Source organism: Ammospiza caudacuta, chromosome 1, assembly GCF_027887145.1.
Source record: "Ammospiza caudacuta isolate bAmmCau1 chromosome 1, bAmmCau1.pri, whole genome shotgun sequence".
Classification (NCBI taxonomy): domain Eukaryota; kingdom Metazoa; phylum Chordata; class Aves; order Passeriformes; family Passerellidae; genus Ammospiza; species Ammospiza caudacuta.
This window is the reverse complement of record NC_080593.1, coordinates 42,392,056-42,401,121: the sequence shown is the minus strand read 5'-3', so window position 1 is coordinate 42,401,121 and position 9,066 is coordinate 42,392,056.

Below are 9,066 nucleotides of genomic sequence, written 5' to 3'. Positions count from 1 at the left end.
AGAACACACATAATTAGACAAAGGAAAAAAAATCAGATGACACAAAACTATTAGGCTGAGGAAATCTAGGACTAGCTATGAAAAGCTTTGGAGGTGGTTCAATACTGAATGAGTGATAAAATGCCAGAGGCTATTCAGTGTCATTAAGTGCAATGCACACCATGAAGGGAAGAGAAAATACACATATATATACATGTATGGGGTGTTAGTATCACCAGGAAAGAAATCTAAAAATATCTGGTGCTTAAAGGAACAAACATACCTTTTAAATTATTTAAAAATTAACAGAAAAACATGAAAAATCTGCCCTGTAAACACTCAGGCCGCAAACACTTTATGAATACTTTGGAGCTTTAGTCATTCCATTATCAAAAACATTATGATAGAATTAGAAAAACATCTAGAGAAGAATATGAGAGCAGTTTATCAAGTAATGAACGTTATTCAAAAGGTGACCTATTAATAGTAATACACCAGTTTTCCCAATATAAATATTGAAAGGTATGTTTTTTTTTCAATAATAAACTAAGCTCACTTTCATTACATATTGTGAGGCATAAACTGTACATGGAGCAGAAAAAACATGACTTCATTGATTCAGCAGTTCTATTCTGTAAGTCAGCAGTAACTGTTAAACAAAAGAGTCTCCTAGTCACGGAAGGCCCGAAGAGCATGATGGAAAAATCACTGCAAGCATGACTGCCTCTGGACATTTTTTCCATAAGTATTTACTTACTAGGTTAGGTAGGCTTCTCATCTGGCTGAATTCAGCAGTTCTCAGGTCCTCATGACTAGAATGACTGAAATAATTATGTATATTGTTTGGCATATTGTTACAAGAAATTTGGCCAAGAGCTCTCTGTTTCTATCACTGCTACTTAAAAAGAATCCCAATAAAACAGAAGTGCTTCATTAACTGTCCAACTGAGGCAGTCTAATTCCCTACACATTTTTAAGGTTATATATTCTGGCTACCAGACAAGCCACTGCTTTCACACCTCAACTGTGTTAACTGAAATACAGTCGAAATATATGTAGATAAGAGATACATGAAAGATAAGAGCAGGATATTACTCCACAAGGTTTTAATTAGGACCCAGCTCTTCCCAGATGAGTCAATAGTGGGATGCATTGTTGACTCTGATGCTTGAACAGAATTGTGAGACATACACAATAGGACTAGTAGGGAACTCCTAAATCACTGCAAGTACTCAACTTTTACACTTGCAGTTGTATCACTTAGGCTCATTAGGCTTATTTCTGAAATCATTTATTTCAGAAACTGACCCAAGTCCCTTTAGTAACTACTCTATCAGATAGCAGTCTCAATGTGAAAATTCTGTTTTGATTTTTAGAGTCAGTGTATTCCTAGTCAGTTGATGACTTATGCTCTTCTACTAACACAGTTCCTTGGCTTCAAGAGAGCTTTACCTCTGTGATGGTACATTCAGAGAAGGAAATTATATCATCTGTTAACACTCATTTAGCTTGGCTCATGGAGGCAAGCCCTTTCACAGCACATCTCTCCTACCACGGTATGCAATGTGAAGAGGTCCCAGCTGGCTGTGACACCAGGCCTGTCAGAGCAGAGACACTGCAGACATTCCACACCCACATGGCCTGGTCCCAAAAGCTGTGCAGATAGGTTAGCACATTCCTTTCAGGCCAATGTGCCCTGTCACTGAGACAGCCAGTCTTCCTCAGCATGTATTCAGAGCCAAACTAAGGTGGCTGCACTAATTCACTTCTGGAAACAGTTTGGTGGTGATTAGATGAATTATTTATGTACTTCTACTTCACTTTGTAGTGTAATTACACTCCTAGTTTCCCACTGTACACTTCCACTCCCATGGATCACCAATCTCTTTCTCCTCACTGACTCTGTACTGATTTGCCTTTCTGGAATGCCGAATTTCCATAGAACAGACTCCAGTTTTTCCATACATCTCAAAGCCTATGATAACTTTTGACACACAAACTGAAAAGATTTTCAACATTTGCACTAAGGGTTTTGCTGGAATGCTGAGCCCTGCAGGTCACTACAATGACTGAAGCTTAGTGACAATTCTACCAAGAGAATGACATCACTTATCGTTTTGGAAGTAGCATCTTAATGTAGTAGTGGCAGATAACTGACATCACCATCACCAGATTCCTAAGAGAGGCCTGAGAAGGGAAGAAAAGCAGTTAAAACAGTAGGAAATCAGGATTGACAGAACACTTGACAATGGTTCTGCACTTTTTAAGAGCAGTCTATCTTAATTTCTCACACATTCCAATCTTTCCCCTTTACAATCCAATTTGCTTGGGTAACCTGGACACTTTTCACTCCTCGTGGTTTCTCTGGCCCTGCTCCATCCTGCAGATTTGTTGCTGCAAGTCATTCCTACTAACAGACACTGCACAGAGAACACAGTTTCAGGAAGTCTACCACTTATCTCACTGAGTGCTTCACTGTCACATCAGCACCTTTTCTGAATTCAGGAAGGGCAGGGGTCTAGGAGTGGGAATGAGAGAAATTGCTCAGACAGTGGATTCTATCCTGACACAAGCATGAAGGAAAGGCCAGCACAAAGATCAACATAAACCTCAAAAAAAGGATTTGAGGACATAAAAGGGCTCCAAAACATTGAGATATCATAAGAAGAGCTTTATCACAGAGGGAATGAAACATAGTACCATGGAATCACTTGGGTGGGAAAAGACCTCCAAGATTGAGTACAACCATTTACCTAACACTGACAACACTAAATCATATAAATCATGTCCCCAGGTGCCACAACATCAGAAGCTCCAGGACCTTAATGGTCCAGAGTGACTTGGTGGGTGAGAGAATACAGGGCATTCAAGTTTTATAGATGAGTAAGAAAGGGGTTATGAAAGACAAAGGAGATTAAGAGAAAGGACACACAGAAAAACATTTAAAATGACAATTTTTTTAAAAAATGTGTGGCCTTCTGCACAAATTTTGATTTAGTTATTAAATAGAATAGCTGTGTATGCATATTTAGTCTTATGAAAGCAAGCAAAATACTACTGAAGTTGAACATACAGCCCACATATATTTACCCCAATATGAAACCATACAATGCTTACCTTAGACAATAAATTACTGTAACATATATTTTGAAAATCTGTAATACATAAATCAGACTATGTCATTAGAAAGATCGGTGGTACTTTCTCATTCCCTTTCTGCCATTCTAATGCTTGATTGCCACTGTACCAGGCTGCTGTGCTCCTCACACAGTGAAAAATGAATGAATATGAGGAAACAGCCTGCAGGAAACAGTCTGTGTTTGACTATCCTTTCATGCTCATTTTGCTTTGTTGCAATACCTCTGGCTTAATAGGGCTTTCACTTGATTTAGCTCAAGTCAAGGGAAGAATCAGCCCCACAATACACCTGTCCAACATGGCCCTAACATTCCTGACAAACCTTCTGAGCATCTGTCCAAAGGCAAAACAAAGCAACTGGAGATTTCACATGCAATCTGAATGTAACATGATGTGAGCCAGACAAATGCTTCAACTGACCTTGATCTCTTTCCAAAACATGGAAGACTGCATTTAATAAATATCAACATTCATTTCAAAACCTTCAGAGTACTTAGCTGAAATACTTTCATTGTAGTCATACAGTCAGTGTTAGCAAATTTCCATCTTAAAGATAGATGCTGCACGGGCAGTTTGCAAAGAATTTTGAGAAAAAAAATAAATCAAATGCAGGAAGCCCCAATGACAAACAGAATGCCGGACAACTATAAAGTTTTTTTGGGAAAAAAACCCACCCTGATTTTCTTAGAAAACATGTAACATTGAGTAAATAAACAGTTTTTCTTTCCTTACTTTTCTTTGGTACTTTTACTCATTCAGGTATACTTGCTGTGAATCAATTTCATAGAACAGTACTTCCCCAAATTAAGATTTGATCCTTTTTCTTTATCCTGTCAAGATTCTTACCAAAGTAATGAGAAATTGTTTTTATGGTGCATGAGAGGATTTATTCTTTTATTATGAGCCAATAAATTTATTAAAAAATCAGTCAATCCTCAGCTCAGTCCATAGATGTGTTCCCATCCTACAGGGATTAAGAATCAAACAGAGGCCTTTCCCTTGAGTTTGGCAGGAGTGAGCGAAGGGCAGGGATAAGAACCTGGGAGGGTGCCATGAACAGGACAAGAACAGAGCATCTGTTCCTGTGTGGCTTTTTCTCTCCTCCCACACATTCAAGGGAGAGATGCATATGAAGTGTGTACAGTGCTTATTTTTAACCAGTCGGGCAAAGGGCCATGATGGCTCTGTCCCATTGCTGTGTTTATCTCAAGGACAGCTACAGATGCCTTGTGCTGAGATCTGATTCTCTCCCCTCCTGCCATGGTATCCCCCTCTCTATTCCTCAAATGTTGCCCTATGTGTTAAAATGTGTCTCAACAACCCCCATTCTTGGCACTCTGCAGGCAGCTCTGCTTGCTGCTTTTGAGCATCACAGCTCTTAATACAACATAAGGACAGATCTTGCCAGGACTTAAACAAAAGCCAAAAAAACCCAAAACAATCAGGCTTCCTTCCATGGAAAAGAACCTTCATAATTCTGCTTACTGAATGTATTATTTCTTTTAGGTTTGCTTTCAAGTGAGAACTCTCAACTCTCATTGCCAGTATTTCTCTTCTTATCATATTAATAATTTTTTTTTGCTTTTCTGTTCAACACCCTAAGACATTTTAAGGCTATTCTAAGGCAGTTCCTCATGTGATCGATTTTTGTTTATTTTCTGTTTGGGCTATGTTTTTCTACCAATTCACAGAGAGCACAGTACAGGTTAGCCATACATTCATAACTTGATTATACTAACCAAAGTCATCCATTTATACAGCTCTGAGGAGGAGGATGATTTTACCAGGCAATTTTATTGAAAAAAAACATCATCCTCAATAAAGATTTTCACAGCAAGAGTAATATAGAAAAGAATATCCTCCTCCAACATATGAAACATACCACTTAGTCAAAATTGTGATTTCTAATCCAGTAGTTTAAAGAAGTACATATATATTTGAACTCTGTATGGCTTCAAAGACTTGACTGTGAAAGGAAAAAAGTGAGGAAGTCACATGTATCATTCTCATTTTGCAGTAAATGGAAGATATCTTACCTAATTCCTACTGAAGACAGAGCAAACACAAAAATCTTCACGGATACCATGAGACAACATGCATAAAGTAGCTGCAACACCACAAACACAGATCCTTCCTTATTTTATCTTAGCCTATCCAAGCAGGCAACCAAAAAGCCTCTATAAAGAAAACCAGCTACTTGAGAAAAAGTCTTTCAGCTCCCTGGGGTAAAGAACTCACTGAAAAAGCAGAATTGTAAAAAAAACCACAAGGAGTGCCTGCTGCTGACTGCCTCTACGTAATCTGAAAAAATTATTCATCCATATATATTTTTTTCTGAATAAACAGTATTGTATTAAAGAACCAAACAACCTGAGACATTTCTCTCTTGGAAGAAATTAACCTGCTCAAACCAATGGAACAATTGTACTTACACCATGTGGCACTGAAAGAACTGAATGTGCCTTGAGAGGGAATGTACCTGGTCTCCCAATGGAAAACAAGGACTCTCAGATCTTAGCTGATCAGACCCTCCATAGTTATTTATCTTCTATATATTCATAGTAAGCATATATGTAAAGTACATTTTAAATCCCATTGATTGCAAGTAAATTTAAGGGTGCACTTAAACATGTGTTTAAGATGCTCTGGTAACAAATTACATTCAAGAAATCAAACATTGCTTGAATCTATGTGAAATACAACAGTTTTTTCCTTTTCAGCAGACCATAATATACTACTTCACAGTTAGCTAGTCCTGACCATTCTTAAAAATTTACAGTGCAGTACACAGAAAATTAATTTAGAACGAAGTGGTCTGTAGCTGCATGGTCTGCAGAGCTTCTATTACCAGCCAACACAAACCATACCTGGATGAATAACAAGATTTATACTTTGTGAAATGAAAAATAGAAATGTGATACATAAAACTGGTCAGAGTCCAGTATTTCTTAGGATTAATCCCAATAAGGCTCCTGAGACATGTTTGTTATTCTTAAGTATTGTAATGAATTTCAGCATACAGATTGAAATATTAATTCTGTGCTGAAGTAATCCATTTGCAAATTGTGCTATTGCAACTATTCAGGTAAGTCATACAGTATTTTTTTCATCTCTTGACAGAATAACTTGAATGTTGTAAACAAGATCAGTAATTCACTTTTAAGATTAAGTTTCAGATGACTGGCTGTTAATACTACAAAAAAGCCACTTTCAAAAATCATTACCAACTCCATGAATGCTTTCTGAATATTAACTGCACACAAATTCCAATCAGCAAATAATGACAAATCACCCTTTCTCTTTTAAAGACTTAGGTTTATATTTTTGAATACATTGCTGCCAAAGGCAACAAAACATCTTTTTGGAAATTTTATGTATTCTGCTTCTTCAGTGCTGCCTTTTCAAAGGGAAGCTTTTTGCACAGCAAACTACAAGCATGTATTGAGCACAGTGACCTCTATAATTCTGATTTCAACAACAAGGTCAACATCACTAAGAAGCCAGTTTTGCCTTAAAGGCAAAAGTGTCTTTGAGAGCCCAAACTGGATCTTTTAAATGTAATTGAACTATAACAATTCATTTCCACAGGCTTATGAAAAAAAATGCCTTCTTAATTTGCAACCAATTTTATAGTATTTGGCTACTGACAATAGATGCAGACAGGGAAGTTGGACCATCACATCTTGAATTTCATACACTGCTAACTCAGACAAAAGTTTTTCAGTGCAGAGAGACAGACAACAAGGAGCCCCCTGTTAAGAGCAAGCACAGCAGAGTTAAAACACATGAGAAAGTGCAAAGGCACAGAGTGTGAGAGAAACTGAGACTCCACTCCTGGGATCAGCAGCCAGCTGTGCACAGGAGGGGTGTCCCTGTTGGTGCCTCTTGGTCAGCACAGCACAGCTGGCACAGCTGGCTCCCCTCCCTCCCAGAGTCTGCTCCACAGCATCACCCCAGGGCAGCTCACACAGGGATGGAGAGCTTGCCTGTATTAGGAAATGACATTATTTCACCAGTGAGATGCTACTGCAGTTTACTCTTGTGCATGTGGTTAAGCTGTTGGCAGTGCTGTTTCCAGTTAGAATGGCTTTAACAATCATCAGCTGAAAAAATGTGATTTTTCTCAGCACAGTTGAGGGACCCGTCTCTTGATTACCTTCCTATTGCATAGGCATACCTATCTCTGCAAGTGTAACAGCCACTGAGTATAACATAGTATCAAATCAAAAACTTAACTTAAACTTCAAAACTTACAATTTGATAGTAGGGAAGACCTTCTATCTAATGTCCTTGGCTAATAGGTTGGGTGAGGTAGGAGAAAATGAGGCTTTGATGTTTGCTAGGCATCATTAACACCCATTCCTGTTCACAGCTACATTTTGGAAAATACTACATGGAGTGGTTTTTATTATACATTCACAAGATCATTTTGGCAGACAGAAAGTTATTTCAAGGGGTAAGAAAGGCAAAAATGTATTACTGATTTTCCCCCTGCTTTTCGACGGTTGCTTCATTACAGCTTTCCTAAATTTCCTCTTCCTATCATGCTGTACAGCTAACTCTATGAATAATTTAATTGAGATACTCTATCAGCACACTGCAGTTGATGAAGGCTTGATTCTCTCAACATTTTTGCTTCCATCCTGATTTCTTTGTAACCTAACCTGAGAGCATGATGACCACGCATTTCCATTTTCACTTTCTCCTCTGCAGTTCCTGAGACAGAAATAAAATGGAGAGGGGGCAGAATGGGAGGGGGTGGGATGCCTTCTGCTGAAGGTAGAAAACACATCACACAACCATCATCAAAACTTCATGTGTGACAATCTGGTAAGTGAATCCTCAGGGAATTTTAACTATACACATCCCTTCACAGGTACACAGCAAAATCCTCCATGAGGAGAAGATCAGGCAGTGAAAGCCACCTTAAAAAGACTCCAGAATGAATGGATGGCAGGGGGAGGAGGAAGGGAGAAAGAGAAGAGGCGGTCTCTCTTTCAGTGTGAATAATCCTTGGTAGCTTTATAATTACCAGGCTTGGTTTTTTTCCCCAGATAGCAATACTAGCCTCTATAACAGTAAAAAATCAGGAAAAATGCACTATCTTTTCTCATCATCAATATGTTCCTAAGCAGCAAGCTTTTATTATCATTCTTCCTTGTAGCCCTTTGTTTTCTATTACTTTCACATATTTAGATATTAATTGTGCCACCTACATTCTAATTTCAAAAAAGCCCTAGGGTTATATTATTTACATATCTCAATTGAATATAGTTCACATATGGACATTATGATAAGGAACATAATTTAAAATAACAAGCAACATGAAGTAGTTTAAAACTTTCCTAACTTTCAGTGCCTCTAAGTGAGGTTTTTAAAGCTAATTAATAAAATTTCAGTGATTTTCCCCTTATAAATAAACTTTCACAAAAAATCTAAAATCCACATGCCCAGATAAATAGCAATCTATTTCTCATATTATATTAAAAGCAATGTTATCCCTTTTGCTTGAAGTAGGTGGCTGAATTTTGGACTCTTAGAAGTTGCTTCTGTTAGGAAGCACATTCCTAACAGAATCTGTTGGGGCTCCTTGTGTGTTTCCCTTTTCTCTCAGAACATGAACTCAACCTGCATCTGAGCTCATCTGTTTATTGACACTGAAAAAGCATTCCCATCCCACTCTTTCCAAATTCAAACTTTACCCTTCTTTTCCCCTTACTCTGGTATTTTCTGTTCCCCATTCTTTGTATTGGCTCTGCCGCTTGTCAAACGCTTCCCACAAGCTGAATCAGCTCATTAAATTAGCAGCATTATTCAGCCATTTCAGTAATCAATTTTTCTGTATTTCTGTGATTTAAGTCAGTTGACCAAACAGTGATGAAAACCAGAGATAACAGGTGAAGGTAGTTTACAGCAGGCCATAAGGAGACCTTGCAGGGTGGTCATGCA